This window comes from Podarcis cretensis (assembly GCF_951804945.1).
Source record: "Podarcis cretensis genome assembly, chromosome: 13".
NCBI lineage: Eukaryota > Metazoa > Chordata > Lepidosauria > Squamata > Lacertidae > Podarcis > Podarcis cretensis.
In genome coordinates this window covers 32,806,127-32,825,087 of record NC_137182.1, presented here as the reverse complement: position 1 = coordinate 32,825,087, position 18,961 = coordinate 32,806,127, and the positions used below count along the sequence as shown (strand labels likewise).

At 45.2% G+C, this 18,961-nt stretch overlaps 1 protein-coding gene and 1 long non-coding RNA gene across 3 annotated transcripts in view; one reads left to right on the top strand and one right to left on the bottom strand.

The window, feature by feature from the left end:
• The window catches only part of LOC307200120 (uncharacterized protein), a 38,320-nt gene that overhangs the window by 1,524 nt on the left and 17,835 nt on the right, over positions 1-18,961 (top strand). Inside the window, exon 2 of the mRNA XM_079948503.1 lies at positions 17,290-17,358. The gene's annotated coding sequence lies outside the window, so the exon portion shown is untranslated. The remainder of the gene's footprint in view (positions 1-17,289; positions 17,359-18,961) is intronic.
• On the bottom strand, positions 9,460-17,298 carry LOC307200234. Of its 2 annotated transcripts, none has more exons than XR_013832346.1 (2): positions 17,044-17,298; positions 9,460-9,894 (listed from the first exon to the last, which is right to left on the bottom strand). It is a non-coding gene; the product is annotated as an uncharacterized lncRNA (long non-coding RNA). The 2 variants fall into 2 exon arrangements; XR_013832347.1 differs by having other exon boundaries at positions 17,049-17,298.

The following is an 18,961-nucleotide window of genomic DNA, read 5'->3' as shown; positions in this document are numbered from 1 at the left end:
ACCAAGGTGAAGGAACTGTCACTACCTTAAAATTCAAACCACTCTTTTTATGTTGGCTAGTTTGTAAAAACTGTTAGGCCAAATCAGGAGATATGGGTGAGGTGCTAAACAGGCTTTTGGAGTCAGGGATGGGCTGGATGTGGAAGTGGAAATCGAATCCTGAAAGACAGAAGTGTTACATGTTCCAGGTTCTTGAGACCAGGAGGTGTGAAGACAGCCTGTTCTGAGTGAGGTTGTTGCGCTCCTGGAAGGAGCAGGTTCATAGTTTGGGAGTAGTCCTGGAGCCAACATTGTCACTTGAGGCCCAGGTGGCCTTGGTGCCTATTTCCAGCTAGAGTTTGTCAATTATGCCATTTTTGGATGGACATGGTCACAGTACAGCTCCGATATGACAAGATTACTGCAATGCACTCTAGGCGGAGCTGCCTTTGATGCTGCTGGTGTCTTCAAAGATGGTCTTTGTTTTGTAATGGATCCTATTTCTCCCCTTTGAAAGTGTGTGTAACTGAAAGGCAGAACAGGCTATGCGCGTGCCTACGCTTATATGTAAACCTGACATAATTTATACCCTGGTTCCCTTCCACCAAGTATCACAGAATCACAGAATCATAGAGTTGGAAGAGACCACAAGGGCCATCGAGTCCAACCCCCTGCCAAGCAGGAAACACCATCAGAGCACTCCTGACATATGGTTGTCAAGCCTCTGCTTAAAGACCTCCAAAGAAGAAGACTCCACCACACACCTTGGCAGCAAATTCCACTGTCGAACAGCTCTTACTGTCAGGAAGTTCTTCCTAATGTTTAGGTGGAATCTTTTTTCTTGTAGTTTGGAACCATTGCTCCATGTCCGCTTCTCTGGAGCAGCAGAAAACAACCTTTCTCCCTCCTCTATGTGACATCCTTTTATATATTTGAACATGGCTATCATATAACCCCTTAACCTCCTCTTCTCCAGGCTAAACATGCCCAGCTCCCTTAGCCGTTCTTCATAAGGCATCGTTTCCAGGCCTTTGACCATTTTGGTTGCCCTCCTCTGGACACGTTCCAGTTTGTCAGTGTCCTTCTTGAACTGTGGTGCCCAGAACTGGACACAGTACTCCAGGTGAGGTCTGACCAGAGCAGAATACAGTGGCACTATTACTTCCCTTGATCTAGATGCAAAACTCCTATTGATGCAGCCCAGAATTGCATTGGCTTTTTTAGCTGCCGCGTCACACTGTTGGCTCATGTCAAGTTTGTGGTCAACCAAGACTCCTAGATCCTTTTCACATGTACTGCTCTCAAGCCAGGTGTCACCCATCTTGTATTTGTGCCTCTCATTTTTTTTGCCCAAGTGCAATACTTTACATTTCTCCCTATTAAAATTCATCTTGTTTGTTTTGGCCCAGTTCTCTAATCTGTCAAGGTCGTTTTGAAGTGTGATCCTGTCCTCTGGGGTGTTAGCCACCCCTCCCAGTTTGGTGTCATCTGCAAATTTGATCAGGATGCCCTTGAGTCCATCATCCAAGTCGTTGATAAAGATGTTGAATAAGACCGGGCCCAAGACAGAACCCTGTGGCACCCCACTAGTCACTCTTCTCCAGGATGAAGAGGAACCATTGATGAGCACCCTTTGGGTTCGGTCAGTCAGCCAGTTACAAATCCACTGAGTGATAGCATAGTCAAGACCGCATTTTACCAGCTTCTGTACAAGAATATCATGGGGCACCTTGTCAAATGCCTTGCTGAAATCAAGGTAGGCTACATCCACTGCGTTCCCTTCATCTACCAGGCTTGTAATTCTGTCAAAAAATGAGATCAGGTTAGTCTGACACGACTTATTTTTCAGAAATCCATGCTGACTATTGGTGATCACAGTATTCCTTTCTAGGTGCTCACAGACTGTTTGCTTAATGATCTGCTCCAGGATCTTCCCTGGTATTGATGTCAGACTGACTGGGCGGTAATTATTTGGGTCCTCTCTTTTCCCCTTTTTGAAAATAGGGACAACATTTGCCCTCCTCCAGTCTGCCGGGACTTCGCCTGTTCTCCAGGAATTCTCAAAGATGACTGCCAGTGGTTCTGAGATCACATCTGCCAGTTCTTTTAATACTCTTGGATGCAGTTCATCTGGCCCTGGAGACTTGAATACATCTAAACTAGCCAAGTATTCTTGTACTATCTCCTTAGTTATTCTGGGCTGTGTTTCCTCTGCTGAATCATTTGCTCCAAATTCTTCAGGTCGGGCATTGTTTTCTTTATCGGAGAAGACTGAGGTAAAGAAGGGATTGAGGAGTTCAGCCCTTTCTGTGTCCCCTGTTTGCATTTCAGCATCTTCTCCTCTGGGAAGATGTAATCCCGGGAAACGTCATTTTGAAAGGAAGCAGTGACATCTGTGGTAAAACCCGAGCCCTTTACAGAACTACAATTCTGGAGTTCCCTGGGGAAAGCTACTGATGTTAATCTTTATAGCCCAATCCTATGCACAATTACTCAGAGGTGAGAGTCCCAGTATTTTCAATGGGGGATACTCCTAATGTTTGTAATGTGGGCCCCTCTCCCCACAGATGCAAAGGATCCTTTGTGTTTATGCTATTATAGTATTAGGGAACTGTTGCATAGATGTGTAGACTATGTGTCATCTATTTATCTGAAAAAGGGGCTGTGAGGAAAGGAAAGTGAAAAAGAGCAAAAGGAGCAAGAGCTCTGGTAACTGAGCCCAATCCAGCCCATGTACAAACAAAGCTCCTACAGATGTTTAGGGAAACTCTTAGTTCCTTGTCCCAGCCCTCAAAAACCTTTGCTATTTTATCCTCTCCAGACTGACAGAAGAGGGAACTATATAGTGTCCGTGTGGCAAGTGAGAGCCAGTGAGGTGTGGTGCTTAGAGTGTCAGACTCGGACCTGGGAGACCAGGTTTCGATCCTCACTTGGCCACGAAGCTCACTGGGTGATGGTGGGCCCGTCACTCACTCTCAGCCTAACCAACCTCACAAGGTTGTTGTGAGGAGTAAATGAAGAGAGGGGGAACATGCAAACCACCTTGAGCTATAGAGAAAAAAATTAGGGTTACCATATTTCAAAAAGTGAAAAAAGAAGTTGTTGAGCTACACTGCTTTAGACTGCAATATTCTGGGTATGTAAGGGAAATTCTGGATGTATGACAATCCTAGAAAAGGGTGGGGTATAAATGCAATAAGTAAATGTAAGTTTTGTTCAGTGAGCTGGGAATTCCTCAGTTCATATATTATCTCCGCCATGTGAATGTCCTAGAGGCCTTAGGCAAGTTATTGTATTTCCATTTCTAATGTGCAGTATTGGGACAATGATACTGGCCTACCTTATAGGCAGCTGAAAGGATGACTGAGATAATAAATGAGAAGTGCATTGAACACTCAGTATTTATTGCATATTTTAATTGTCTCATAACCCAAGTTCTCTACGAAATGAACACTAAGCAATTTAAAACAAAAATGGCATGCTATGAAGCAGATAACATTGTAACATTAAATCAACAAACAGAACAAAAAGTGAATTTAATACTGGCCACCATGATATACCGGTACGTCAATCAGGCCAAGAGCACAAAAGGCAAAACACACCGATAATTTATATTTTAATGCCAAGGATTGTCGGCTGTCAGGATGTTTTCCCACCACTAGGCGACACTGCCAGTTCTATACCAGGGCCTCTCTGCTCAAGAGAGCAAAGATTCCACCCAGATTCATTTAATTATTTTAAGATTACTTTTATACTTTGGCTTTTCCCCGAGGAGTTCAAAAGGTGGCAAACACAGGACTTCCGGGTTGGCGCCACAGCCGAATGGCGGATTCCCTCCGAGCTCCGGAGGGAATCTGCTCTACAGGGGTCGGGTCCTGCCGCGCCGGAAACACAGGGACCCTCAAAAACCATGGGCGCGGAAGCCCGTGGACCTGGTGACTTGGCGGGCACCGTTTTGTGCCCCCCAACCCGCGATGGAGCCTTTTTAAAGGCTGTGGAGCGGGGGACGGGAGCGGCAAAGTGCTGTGAGTCTTCTGCTTCCCCTGACGAGCGAAGCCGCATGCCGTTCGACCGAGAGCGCTGACTTTTTCCTATGAACATTTGGACTAAAAGCAACAACCCGTGAGTAATACGGAAATTGGACTTAAAAAAGAAAAAAAAAATTTTGGATTTGGCACGATCGGGGAAGACCAAAGAGGAAGTCCGTCTCCCCAGTCTTGTACACAATCTGAAACAAGGACTATATATTTAAGGTCGAGAGAATATCTCCTTTTAAAATGGATTAAACTATTAATTGCACGAATTGACAGTATAAGTAATTGTGCTGGAGGATAAGAGCTAACTTTGAGAGCTAAAGTGCCCCCCCCCGAGACCCAGGAGCGATCCGTGAGAGGAGCTTGCTGAGGAGACATAGAAGACTTTGACAGCTGTCAAATTAGCTGTCAAAGTGGGGAAAAGTAGAGAACTTTGTTTCTGATGCCTTTGCTGGCTACATTTGTTACAATATAGTGAGAAACTGTTGAAAATAAAGAAGAATTGAAACAAGCTAACTGGACTTTTGGGCTGGAAGTGTAAGGAATACATAATAACCAGAATCCCTCTAGAGGGGATTCAGGGACACTACAAGAATGGAAATAGGTCGAAAAATACTAGCTGATCTGGAAGAGGTTGCTTTTCTCGTGAGAAAATTGGTACAGCAGAGCCATGTTTTGTCTACAGCCCAGGCAGCTGAACAAGAAAAAGTGCAGAAAGAGATATTTGCTGAACAGGAGCATCAGGAAGGAGGGGCTGACATGTTGCAGAAGGCAAAAGGGAACCGGAGGCCTGTCAAGAAGGATATAAAAGAAAAAGAGGACTGGATGATGAAAATTTGGTTTGAACTGAAGAAGGAAGAATGGAAAGTTCTCCCTTTGTGGAGAGCTGAAGAATTTGGGACATTTGGACCTATAAAGATTAAGAAACAAGTTTTGAGCTCCACCTTTAAATCTGGAGGCCCGGCTGGATGGAACATGGACATTTTTGGGATAGAGCCCTTCCGAGACTCGGTGGTTATTACAGAGGACTTTCAAAAAAACCGGCAGAAAGGAACTGAGAGAGATTTAAGGGCTTTTGATGTGAGGAATCCAGGCTGATAGCATAAGGACAAATGGACAATGGTTTGGGGATTGAAACCGGGAAGGGGAGGGTGGGATTTGGAAATCCGAAGGGTGCACAAGTATGTTTTTGATTCTTTCTATTGTTTTCTTTCTTTTGTATTGCTATTAGTGTAAAAACAGGGAATTCGTGCAAGGGAAACAGGGTCGACCTTAGAAAAAGTCTTTAAGCATAATGATCAATGTATACAAGTAAAAATTTGATATATAAATTGAATTAGACATAATAACAAATTAGGGTTAAAAATTTAAGAACAAGAACTTGTTGAATAAATATCTGGATAAGGAATACAAGAAGGGGAGGTGAGAGGAAGTCGCAGAAAAGAAGTTATTGGAAAAAAAGGATTGTTAAGGTTGACTGTTTTTCTTTTCTTTTCGTTTTCTTTTTTCTTGTTTGTATTATTTGAAACTTCAAAAAATATCATTAAAAAAAAAAAAGGTGGCAAACACCTTTTTCTCCATTTTGCCTTCTCGACAACCCTGTTAGGCTAAGAAATAGTGACTGATGCAGAATTACCCTGTGGGCTTCATGGCTGAGCAGGGATTTGAACCCTAGTCTCTCAGGTCCTAGTCCAACCCACTCACCACTACACCACACTGGCTCTCATCTGATTAAGAACAAAGCACTGTCAATGTGCCCAGAGCCCCTTGCACTCTTAATCAGCCCAAAAGGATGTTCCTGTATAGAAAGAACTCAACCCCAGGGGAAAGACTGCTTCTCTGGCATTGATGGACTTGCCGGGAGATGCGCTGGGAGCCAGAGTTTATTTGCATGTTCTCATTGCACATAGTTAGCATTATTTCCATAAATGCAACAGATTCCAGGGGCCGCTGACAACTCCTGTTTCACTTAACCGAGACTACTAGTCTGCTAGGATGATCAAGCCCCTCAGTCTCTTTTAGTCACAAACGCGCTTGAAGTCATGGGATTTTGTCAGGATTTCTAAGCCTTAGGGGATTGCAAACAAACCATTTGATTTGTCAGTAAACCAAAATGCAAAATAGAATCCGATTGCTGGATGTTTTCTGGATGTTTACTCTTTGGCTTCTGAGTTTCGCAAACTAGCCTTTGTACATATTAACATAAGAAGAGACCTGCTGGATCATGTCAAAGGTCAGTCCAACATTCACTTCCCACAATGGCTATGAGAAGCCTGTGAGCAGGATTTGACTGCAGTATCTTTCCCCCACTTGTGTTCCACAGCAACTGGTAGAATTGTTGATTTCCTGCACACCCACAGAACAGAAAATAATCTAAGGGTGGGGAACATTTTCAGTCTGGCATGCTTGAGTCTCACCTCTCCACACCCCAGCGAAAGCTCATGACATAAATTTGTTTGTTTTTAAGGTGTCACAAGTCTCTGTGTCGTTTTCACTACAAGAGGCTAACATGGCTACACCTTTGGAAATTCATAAGGAAGATGGAACAGATAATTTTAATTGGATTTTTGTACCTTCCTCTGTATGGTGCTCTCTCTCTCTCTCTTTTAAAATGATTGACTCGATTACTGGAGAGGGAGCGATTTGCTTTGCCCACCCCAACACTGTATCTACTTTAAAGTATGGTTACAAAAGCTGGGTGACACCCTCACTCTCTGTTGGATGGTAGCAAGATTCCAGGGGGTTCCAGGCACTCACCCAGGGTCTGTGCTCCTTTGGAGAATGGAAGGCATGGCAGAGACTGTCATAGCTTTAAGAAATATGTTTTATTCACATATTTACACCTTCTGTCTGTGTGGAAGGAGTATAGATCTTACAACATGGTCACTTCAAGAGGGGCTAGTTCCCCACAGCAGTGCAGAACTGGAGTCAAAGGCAGGGGCACCAACTATAGGGGGCGATCACCCTCTGTGTTCCCCATCCCGGGTGGGGGCAGGATGCATAATGTGTCACTAGGCCCTCTTAATGTGGGGGGGGGGGCAAGTTGGCAACCCTGGTCAAGGGCATCTCTCTCAGCCAGCCTGCAGCCAGCCAGCCCAAGATGGATATGTGTGTCCTCCCCGTCCCTTCTTCTTCCCAGCACACTTTGCTTTCCAGACTCTCTTTTCCTGTTCCCTCAAACACTCCCCCATCAGAATGGCAACCTTCTGCCTGCCCAGGCTCAAGATTCCTCTCAGGTGGGCCACCAACACCTTTTGCCATGTCAACACCTGTATCCCAGGTGAGGCCCTGGCTTGGAAATGAAGCTTTGCCTGTAATTTTCCACTAGCCTGCAATCTTCCCTTCATTATTCCAAATAATAAAAATCCCATTTATTAATTTCTATGGTTTAGCCACCTGCCACCCCCAAACTCACAGCACTGAGTCTTGGAGGCCAGAAAAAATTGACGTCTTGAACGGGGGGTTAGCTTTTCCTGGAAGATAACTCCCTTTGCAACGGACACTCCACAAATGATGGCATGTGCAGCACTGTGTGCAGAAGTGCTAAGAATGTTTGGTGGCAGTAGAAAAAGCTGCTGGGTTGAGAGCAAGTGGCCAGGGTGATAATTGTAGACAGCTGTATTGTGGATTGCTAGGGCAGTGTGGTAATGGCCCAGGACTGACAACAGAGGCCTCAACAGTCTAGAAGCCTACAGTCATCGTCTGTACACACATTAAACTTGTGCACATCCAGCTTTACGTGCTTGGCCAAAAATTTAGAAATAAGACAGGGGGTGGGTGTCGGGGCGGGGGGAGGGGACTTTGGCAATCCCAGCCCCAGTGAACCCAGTATGCTTTGACTATCTGTGATTTTGGCTTTCGGCACGATCCCCGGAACATAACCCCCATGTAAGTTGTGGGCTTACTGCATTTCGAATCAGTGTATGAATCTTGGCTCCACCTCATATTCTTAGCTTTCTTGACATCCAAGTAAATGGAGAGTCCCTCCCCCATTCCTTAAGCATGCCCACATTTCATAGGATGCCAGAACTGGACACCTTTGCCATCTGTTCTGAAAAGAGGAGAAATGCAAAGAAGTTCTCTTTGTGAGTGGGCATTGTGGTGGCTGATGCAGGTGCCTTTTTCCTCATGGAAAGAACTGTGATTAGGCACCAACTCCCAGGGGCTAAGGTCCCTTGGCCCCCCCTAAAATATTTAAGGGGACTAGCCCCCTGCGAGTTGATGGACATTGCCATTCAAATGGTGTGCATGTGCCACATCTTGTGATTATGCAGGGCGTTGTTTACTCTCCCCCCCCATTTTATTCAATTTGGCACACTCCTCTATTACTGCTCTTTCAGATGTGGCAGCCATATTATGACTGGCTCCTACAAGTTCCTTAAAATTCAAAATTTGCCCACCGGCCCCCATTGGTTGGCAAACCCTGAGTTAGGGTACAGTGCTAGGACCTGGGAGACCATGTTTCAAATCCTCATTGCGATGGACTTGCAACTTGTGTGTAGTTACTTTTGGGGTGTTTTTTTTATTCCACAGAAAGCTGCCATCAGCTAGTCGATCTGTCCTACCCAGGATGCCAGCACCATGCTTTCCTGACCAGGTTAAACTGAAACAAGGATTCAGCAAGTCCTATATGTTTCATGCTCTCTTCCACCCCAAAATTTCCCATGGCTATTTCTGGACACTGATACTTGAGTGGTTGGCCGAAGGATAAGGGTACAGGCACACATCTTGAGACTTGACCATACAAGGCCAATGACAAATGCACAGCGAATGCTCACGGTGGAAAGGCCACATAAACAGCAACCAATGTCCGGACAACCAGCAACTGGAACAAAGACCAACTTTATAAAGAAGCAAGTGAGGCCTGAGGGTAATAGAGAGAGGAATGCGACACATTGGCAGCTTCCACTAAGGAGCACCAGAAAACCCAGAGCCCCTGTAGATCAGGCAGTCCATGGGTATGTTTGAAAGGTTTCAAAACACCACAATATATATTCATTCGTACCTTGGTTCTCGAATGCCTTGCGACTCGAATGTTTTGGCTCCCGAATGCTGCAAACTCGGATGTGAGTGTTCTGGTTTGCGAACGTTCTTTGGAACCCAAATGTCCAACGCGGCTTCTGATTGAGTGCAGGAAGCTCCTGCAGCTAATCAGAAGCTGCGCCTTGGTTTTCAAACGTTTTCAGAAGTGAAACAGAGATTGTGGGAGCTACTCTTCTCGTTCTCATCGGTCTGTAGAACACCCAAGCTCTGAACACCCAAGAGAGAGAGAATTGGACTTTCTAGCTCTTAAGATTTTCCTGGCATTACCCCACCTCATGTGTAGGTTGCTATCTTGCAGGCAGAGACTGTATTCAACACTTGTCATATTTCCAAGACAACTTGGCCATCTGTGTCAAGGGCTGCGGGGTACAAGCTTGGAGAAAGAGACCGACAGCCCCAAAAGTGGTGACAGAAGGTGCTTTAATAATTACCATGACATATCTCAGGATCCAAAATAGCCCTGCAGCCGTGTTACCCGCCTGGGTAGTGCTAAGCCTTCCCGGGGACATTGCAAGTCCATATCCTGAGGAGAGCTCTGACACCCGAGATGAGAGGCCACAGCAGTCTCTTCTTTCTTACCTCATCTCTACCACAGTATATACATGCTGCTTTTCTCGCTGAGCTTGGCTCCGCCACTCTCTCTCCAATTGGCTTTTCAGACTTTTCCTCGACCGTGTATTAACATGCACAGTTCTCTTTCCCCTTGTGGCCTGTTTCTCATAGGGTTGCCAACTGATCGGGAAAACAGCCTAGCCTTCTCTTGTGCCTTTTAATAGCAGCTCGATCTGCAGAAATTGGAAAGTGAAGCTTTAGATGCCATGGAGAGAAGCACAATCACCTGCTATAAAGCATGAAATTAGGCAAAAAAGTGTGTAATTTGTGGTCTGTAACTGAAGTAAATAGGGTTGTTAAAGTGTTTTCCCTGGATGATCCTGAATAATGGCCTATTTAAAGAGCAAATCCCCAGCATCATAAGGTTTGTTTCATTATATATATATTTAAAAATTGAGACCATTTCCATAAACACAACTTTATTCTGTTTCCACCACCAAGGGTTTCACGCTTAAGTTGAAACCTTTTCTCTCTCTCTTATGCTTAGCTGTATTTTTATATTGTATTGAAATTGCAGGCTGCCCAGAGAATATTATTGGGCAAGAATATAAAAGTTATAAAAAAATAATAATCGGTGCCCCCCAACTTTTCTCAAGAAATGCTTGTGTTTGTTTTTGGTATTCTTCAAAGGCGTATATTTGTTTTAACAGCAGGTGTCAGAAATGATTTGCAGCCCTGTAAACACCTGCCTGTCATACCAAAGCCCCATATACAAGACCATATAACCCTGGTGCAATTAACACCACAGAGTATGAACTCTGGTTGATTTTATTATTTATGCCCTTTATCCTTTCTTATAAATAAATGGCAAGGAACTTGTTGCAGGTCTTGAATGAACCCATTCAGCGCAAGCTACTGAATGGCAACTCACAACGATAAGGCACAATTGCTAAATGGAAGCTCTGCGTTCAGGGAAAGTGTATCTCTGAGTCTCAGATGCGGGGGACAAAGAATGGAAGGACTGATGCCTTCGTGAACTACGCTTGGTCTTTTTGGAGACATCTGGCTGCAAAAACGCTGGACTAGATGCTCCTAATCTGATCTGGTAGGGTTTTTCATAGGTTCTTAACTCATTAGGATCAATCTAATGGTATTATGCACCTATCCCACATTCACTGCTAAAAATAAATAAATGAGGTTTTTTTTTGGCTTTGGTTTTATTTCAAAAACCTTTTTTAATCAGAAAGGATTGTAAGACAAAAAGAAATGAACACAGGAAGCAGTACCTCTCTTAAACCATGCTCTTAAAAACCTTCTGTCCGCCTCCTGCCTCATCCGTGCTTAAATCACTGTAAATGGCGATTGTGCAGTTTGTCTGAATATGTCTTCATACTGCAAGGAGCTGTGACTGACCACGCCAGAGTGAATCTCTGAAGGCTTCATTTACTCTGACATGTTAAATGCCAGTTGTCATCATGTTACTGCGAGTTTCCCTTTCAGAAATCAGAATACAGTTACTAAATCTAGGTACTCAATATCCTATTAGTATGCGCAGCACTGCTGATTAACGTGATGATTCTGCTTTTGCCCTGCTCAGGCATACCCAGTCTGCGCTATGCACTCTCTTGTCACTCAGTTCATTAAAAGGAAGGTAATTCTAATGGGAGGGAGAGCCTTGACTTCTAGCTAGCTGACAAGCTACTCCTCTATACACTCACAGAGTGCATAATATTCAGTTCTAGGCTGTGAAGTTTTACCTGCTAACACCTGCTTATTAACCATAACAATATAGCTATATAGGGGCCAGTTGAAGAATTGGCAAGCCTACCTATCCATGGGCCTTCTTCAGCCATTCCACCTCCTTTTTTGGCCAGAAGACGCAGCTCCTCCTGCCCTTAGGAAGGCTTCCTTGTTCTTTCCCTTTCTCAATATGATGCCCACTTTATTCTCTTGTCAAGCTTCCCCACAGCAGCTCCTGCAGTCCCTGTGCTCCTATAAGCCTCACTCCCACCTCCCCTGTCACTTGCTTCCTTGCATAGCAGCTGCACTTTGGGTCAAATATTCTGTGACCGGCTCTTTCCCCCCGAGCAGTACAAGATAAGCATTCTATGACATCACAGCAATTCAGCCAATGTCTGGATACTGTGGCTTACAGATGAAATATAACAGCCCCTGCATGCTTATATATACTTCTACATACAAATGCATATGTCCAGGAGCCAGAGAGCTACATCAGGCATGTCTATTGGCTTTTTGTACGCCTGCTGGAATTTATGACCCTTACTTCATTTTCATTGCAGACCATGATGCACACCTGCTTTTAGAAATACCGTAACTCTTTCCTTCAGAATTGGTTAGCTGTATTGCATGGTGACAGATGGTGGGCACTGGATGTTATGTGCTGAATAACCAGATATAATGCTATCTTATAAGGGAATGCATAAAAGGTGCTTGCTTACACCCAAATGGAAACTATAGCTGTTTAAGAAACAATTGGACTGAGACAAGGAGCCTATAGTCCTCCAGATGCTGCTTACAACCCCTATTATCTCTGACCATTGGCCATGGTGGCTGGGTCTGATGGGAGCTGGAGTCCAGCAACATCTGTGGTGCCATGGGTCAGTGCATCTGGTTGTTAACCAGAAGGCTGGTGGTTCGAGCCCACCCAGGGATGGCTGTGAGCAGGATTCCTGCACTGCAGGAGGTTGGGCTAGATAACCCTTGGGGTCCCTTCCAACTCTGCAATCTGGAGGACCACAGGTTTGCCACTATGTCAAAACAGAGGGTTATAAAATTTTCAGCTGTCTTCTAACAGTGGTTTGAGTTGCATCAATTGGTAGGTGATTACGGTCATTATTCCTCCATATCAAGTTGCTATTAAGGGAAGGCTATAGAAGAAGCTGGATGAAAAGTTGGCAATCCTATCGAAGTCCTCTTGGACATGCAGAGTTTGGTGTGTGCTGCTTTTGATCTTTATAAATTCAAGAACAATTAAATTTATATGCCCAACTGTTGTTCATTAACTTAGCAATGCCAGGTTGATGGTGTTATAAATAGTCACTGTGCTTATTTCGCATACAGTGGTGCCTCGCAAGACGAAATTAATTCGTTCTGTGAGTTTTTTCGCCTTGCGAATTTTTTGTCTTGTGAAGCATGGATTCCCATAGGAATGCATTGAAAAACAATTAATGCGTTCCTATGGTCAAAAAAAGTCCAAACAAAGCCAAATTTGGTACAAAAAGAGTTTATTAAGTGCTCTTTAAAGTCACACATACTGTAAAGAGCATTTCAAAAATTGAAGGAACAATAATTTAAGTTTCTAAACATGACAGAAAAGCATTTAAAAATCACCAAAGTGTACAGTACTGTACATACATTTTCTAAGACTCTGGGGGACAACTCGAAGAAGGTTCCTCTTCCACTCTTTGCTTCTTGCTGAAGAACCTGTCCATGGTCTGCTGCTTCATCTGCCTTTTCAGCACCTCCCTGAAAGACGATATGACCCTCGTATCAAAAGTGTTCGCAAGGTCACGTGTCAGGTCCTTGTCAGGGTGTTGCCGCTGTGCAAAAGCCTGCACATCTTTCCACTTCTGGCAAATGTCCCTCAGGTCTTTGGAGGGCAGCTGTTCCTCAGTTGCTTCCTCCTCTTCCAGTGAGGCCTGCTCCTGCGCAGCCTCTGCCTGCAGTTCGACCAGCTCCTGGGTTGTCAGCTCATGGTCGTGCTCCTCCACCAGCTCGCTGACGTCCTCCTCTGTGACCTCCAGGCCCATGGTCCCAATGGTCGATGGATTCCTCCCGTACTCCCTGGTGAGGTCTGTCACACGCATTCCACCATCGTGCTTCCGGATGATCTCTTTCTTCATTTCCAGCATAACATTCTCCTTCCTCTCGCCGGCCTCTGCAGCAGCAGTCTTCTTGGGCCCCATGGCAGCACAGCTCCTACCTTCGCAAACCCAAACAAAAAAAATCAGTGCTTCACATCCAAAAAATTCAAAAGCACCAAACCTCCTAGAAAACACACAAGCTTCCAGATTCTTGCAAACGCCTTCTCAACTATTCCCCCAGCCACCCACCACACAGAAATCCAAACCCAGAAATCTTTTTTTTAACAACAGCAGAGTGCCCCAATGGTCACAAAAAATCATAAAAATACAGGAAAAAAACACACACAAGCTTCCAGATTCTTGCAAACCCCTCCCCAACACCAAGTCCTTGAATTCCAAACACCCCAACCCTAAATACAACCCCCCCCCAAAAAAGTTTAACTTACCAAATGGCTGCAAAAGAAGTTTTGGAAAAGCTTCAAAAATCACCAAAGTCTTCAAAAACCTCAAAGAAGGCTACCACACCGCGTGCTATGAGTTGCTCCTCGAAGTCAAGTCGCAACTGCACCTCTTCAAGCAATGCACCCTGGGTATTAATGGTTTTAAGAAAAAGGAAACAAACTTGCAAGACGTTTTCATCTTGCGAAGCAACTCAAAAAACGAAAAACTCTTTCGTCTTGCGAGTTTTTTGTCTTACGAGGCATTCGTCTTGCGAGGTACCACAGTACACTTAAACTTAAACACTAGCCAAGGGAGGCTAAATAAAATTGTTAAGTCTTTATGGTACCCCAAGACTCTTTATTTATATAACCTTGTTTCTGATTTTCTATTTCAAAAGGCCCTCATACCTTAGGAGTAAGTACTTCTAAACATTTTAAAATCAGTTTCAACAGATGTCATCATACACTATAAACCCCCTCTATGCAAAAGCAGGTTTTATTTCCATATAACTCTCTCTGCTGCCAGCCAGTGGACAACTGATGAAAAAGCAGTTATTTCAGTCTCATTTATTCACAGTAGCAATTTCTTCCCAAACTACCATTTTCTTAAGAAGTAAATGTGGGCTACCAGGGGTGGGGTTGCTTTTGCACTCTTAGCAGCCATCTCATATCAAGGAAATTGGATGGTGAAGCTTTTCTCATCACTTACCTCCATGCCAAATAAAAAGTTACTTGCTAAGAGAATGTGTTTCAGCTGGCTGCTCTTGCAAGCCACAGAAGCAGAAACAATTAATTCCACCCCGATTTCAAACGGCCTCCTAAAATTCTCTACACTTTCTGTGCACAGCAAATTGGGAGTGTATTTTGCCAAATATTATAGGTGGTGTTTTTAAACAGACTTTTGGAACCAACTGGCTAAGAGAGGAAGACTGGAAGAAGTAGGAATAAAGTCCATTATTTCCTTCAAAAATATTAATTTTATAATGAAACAGTAATCATTATCATCATTTATTTATACCCTGTCCATCTGGCTGGGTATCCCCAGCTACTCTGGGCGGCTGCCAACAGATTAAAAACAGAATAAAACATCACACATTAAAAACTTCCCTGAACAGGACTGCCTTCAGATGTCTTCTAAAAGTCAGATAGTTGTTTATTTCCTTGACATCTGATGGAAGGGCATTCCACAGGGCAGGTGCCACCACCAAGAAGGCCCTCTGCCTGGTTCCTTGTAACCTCACATCTCACAGTGAGGGAATCGCCAGAAGGCCCTCAGAGCTGGACCTCAGTGTCCGGGCTGAACAACAGGGGTAGAGATGTTCCTTCAGATATACTGGGCTGAGGCCATTTAGGGCTTTAAAGGTCAGTACCAATGCTTTGAATTGTGCTTGGAAACCTACTGGGAGCCAATGTAGGCCTTTCAGGACCGGTATTAAAACTGGATCCATAATTGCATCCAAAATTCAAATAACTGGTGATATTGTTTTGCTAAACATTCTGTTTTGCTAATCATTCTTTGAAATTATTTGTGAGTTTTTGAAGATCTCAAAAAAGAAATTGAAAAATTTGTCAGGAAATTGTGTTTTATAGAATTTTCAGCTCAGGTCTAAATAAAATGGTGGCACCCCAAAGAGACTTGGGAGTTTTGATTCTCCTGGTCTACCTGCTCCAGCTTAAAGGGAAGGGTAGAGTGAGTAGGTTAGATTAGCCAAGAAGCACTCAGTCAGTCAAATTCCCTTTCCTTGATCATCACTGATCTGGATAAGTTTCATTATTGGGATCTGAAGAATGGAAACCAAAACCCAAAGTTCAGCGTATCTCCCTATCACATTCTCCAACCTATGACATCACTCCAACCAACCAGAAGATGAAATCCTGATATGCAGGGCAAATTCCAACAAGTCAGTTGCCTTTGTGGCACCTCTGGTCTGAGCAGATAAGGAACTGCTGTTCTCTGTGTGCCCTGGCGTGGTGGAAATAGAACTGCCATTTCTTGCACTATGAAATACTTGTCACGGAGGAGCCCTAAAGGTGAACATCCTGAATCTGAAGGCAGAGCTAGGCTTAGAATTTGTGGGGCTTGGATGAAAAAAGAAGTGGTGGTGGGGAAACCTGGGAATTATGAAACAACTGTCAGATCCTTTTGTCTACAGCAGGCTTCCTCAAACTCGACCCTCCAGATGTTTTGAGACCACAATTCCCATCATCCCTGACCACTTGCCCTGCTAGCTAGGGATCATGGGAGTTGTAGGCCAAAAACACCTGGAGGGCCGAGTTTGAGGAAGCCTGGTCTACAGCAGTGTTTCCCAAACTTATGTCTCCAGCTGGTGTGTTGTTGGTTTTCTTTTTTTTTTTGGGGGGGGGACTACAACTCCCACCATCCCTAACTAGCAGGACCAGTGGTCAGGAATGAACATGCAAAGCCTACCCACCACACATTTAAAGCAGACGACTTTCCCCAGAGAATCCTGGGAATTGTAGCTCTGTGAGGGGTAAACTACAGTTCCCAGAATCCTTTGGAGGAAGTCATATGCTTTTTAAGTGAATGTGCAGCCAAAGGGAGGCTTCTAAGCTTACTCAAGATCTGAAGAGCAGTCATATGCGAGGGGATGTTTGATGGCATTTGCATGCTTAAAGGTAAAGGTAAAGGGACCCCTGACCATTAGGTCCAGTCGTGGCCAACTCTGGGGTTGCAGCGCTCATCTCGCATTATTGGCCGAGGGAGCCGGCGTGCAGCTTCCAGGTCATGTGGCCAGCATGACCAAGCCGCTTCTGGCAAACCAGAGCAGCGCATGGAAATGCTGTTTACCTTCCCGCTGGAGCAGTCCCTATTTATCTACTTGCACTTGACGTGCTTTCGAACTGCTAGGTTGGCAGGAGCAGGGACCGAGCAACAGGCGCTCACCCCGTTGCGGGGATTCGAACCGCCAACCTTCTGATCAGCAAGTCCTAGGCTCTGTGGTTTAACCCAGAGCGCCACCCGTGTACCATTGCATGCTTAACCCTCCCCTTTTAAGTCCTCACCTCGAGCTACAATAAGGTTGTCATGCGAGCTGAAAGTTCAACCCACATCCGCAGGCATTCAGTTCCCACATCACAGCATGTGCTCAAATCACTTGCATCCCCCACATTTCCTCCCCCCCCCCCCAAGCAACTGGGGCTGAAACTTACTTTACCCGGGAGTAAAGCCCAGTGGTTTTGACTTCTGAGTAGACAATGTTTAGGCTTCTACTGTACTATAAAAACGAAACGAGACCCTGGGTGATAGAAAAGGGAGACGCCGGTCTCCCAAGGCATCTTTCTTACCCTCCCAAACTAGGGAGGATGCTGTGACTCAAATCCCATGCGGCAAGAGGCGCGATCATGTGACGAAGAGAAATAGAAACTAAAGCAGCTGCCTCTTATTGTTTCCTGCAGAGTTGCTGAACGCTTCCTGTTTCTGCCTCATTTCCCCAATTCAGCTGCAGGAGGAAGAACCCGATCTAGGTGAGGACTTAAACTCTGAATAAATGTTCTGTTCCTGGCGGGTGGGAGAGGGCTGTTGTTGCATTTTAACTCACGTGGGCTTTTGTCCCCCGCAGCCCCTCTCCACGCCCCCTCTTAATCAGCAGTTTGCTGCAGGGTTGCGATCAGCGCATTAGCGGTGCTCGGCTCTTCCCCTTACCGTGTAATTAAAACTAAAATATAAAAATGAAATCCGAAGCGATCTGTGGTAGTGCCGGCTCAGAATCGAATCCCCGTCGGTTCGATGGATACACGAATTCCGTCTCAGCCCCAAGAAACATCGCATAGGACTGTTCACAGTGTTTACTAAGAAGTTACCACGACCGACTTGGGAGAGGTTTATCTTGAGTAAACGAAGGGTAGGCTGGGTGGTTAATCTGTGCCGGAGCTGATAAGTTTAGCCCCAGATTCTGGCAGAAGCAGCTTACACTGCTGAGAGATCCCTCCTGACCTGAGCAACAAATAAACTATGTTATTCCTACTCCATTCAGTAACCAAAGTTGGCTGGATCTAGGCTAAAGCTGCAATCCTAACCTCACTTGGAGGAAGGCCTTATTTAATTAAATGGGATTTAGACAGGGTTAAAAAAGGTAAAGGTACCCCTGCCCGTACGGGCCAGTCTTGACAGACTCTGGGGTTGTGCGCCCATCTCACTTAAGAGGCCAGGGGCCAGCGCTGTCCGAAGACACTTCCGGGTCACGTGGCCAGCGTGACATCGCTTCTCTGGCCAGAGCCAGAGCCGCACACGGAAACGCCGTTTACCTTCCCGCTGGTAAGCGGTCCCTATTTATCTACTTGCACCTGGAGGTGCTTTCGAACTGCTAGGTTGGCAGGCGCTGGGACCGAGCAGCGGGAGCGCACCCCGCCGCAGGGATTCGAACCGCCGACCTTTCGATCGGCAAGCCCTAGGGGCTGAGGCTTTAACCCACAGCGCCACCTGCGTCCCATAGACAGGGTTAGGGCTGCGATTTAAGGCTGCAGTACTGTATACTTGCCTGAGGGTAAGCCCCATTCACTTCCCCCTTGAAGCTCAAAGTAAGTAACAGCCAGTAGGGCTGCTGCATGTGAAAAGAGCTCCAATGTGCAACTGGAGTCCCTCCCCACACAGAGCTGGAAAGAACCATGATGATCATCTAGAGTCCAACTCCCGGAAATGGAGGACTCTTTCACCCAATGTGGGGCTTGAACCCACAACCCAGAGATTTAAGAGTCTCATGCTCTACCAACTGAGCTATCCCTCAGGTAATGGAGGAGCTGTAATCCTTTTCCATGCTGTCTGAACATGCACTGCAGGCAGGAAGAATGGCTGTGGTGTTTATTGTGGGGGGCAGGGATAGCCCAGGTCTCCTCCTCCCCCATTTTACTACAAAGAATGTGCGAACCTCTCTTATATCAAAATAATGCCACCAAAAGCCAGTCTGGCCTAAAGCTCTTCAGGAAATGCCCAAGCTACAGTGTCTCTGAGTTTTTCCATCATGCAGATGAAGCACACCGATGGTGTCGTAACTCTTTCAGAGCCACAGAAAACAAATGATGTAAGGCAGGGAGGATCTCCAGGGAAGTGAATCACCTGGTACTATTTTTT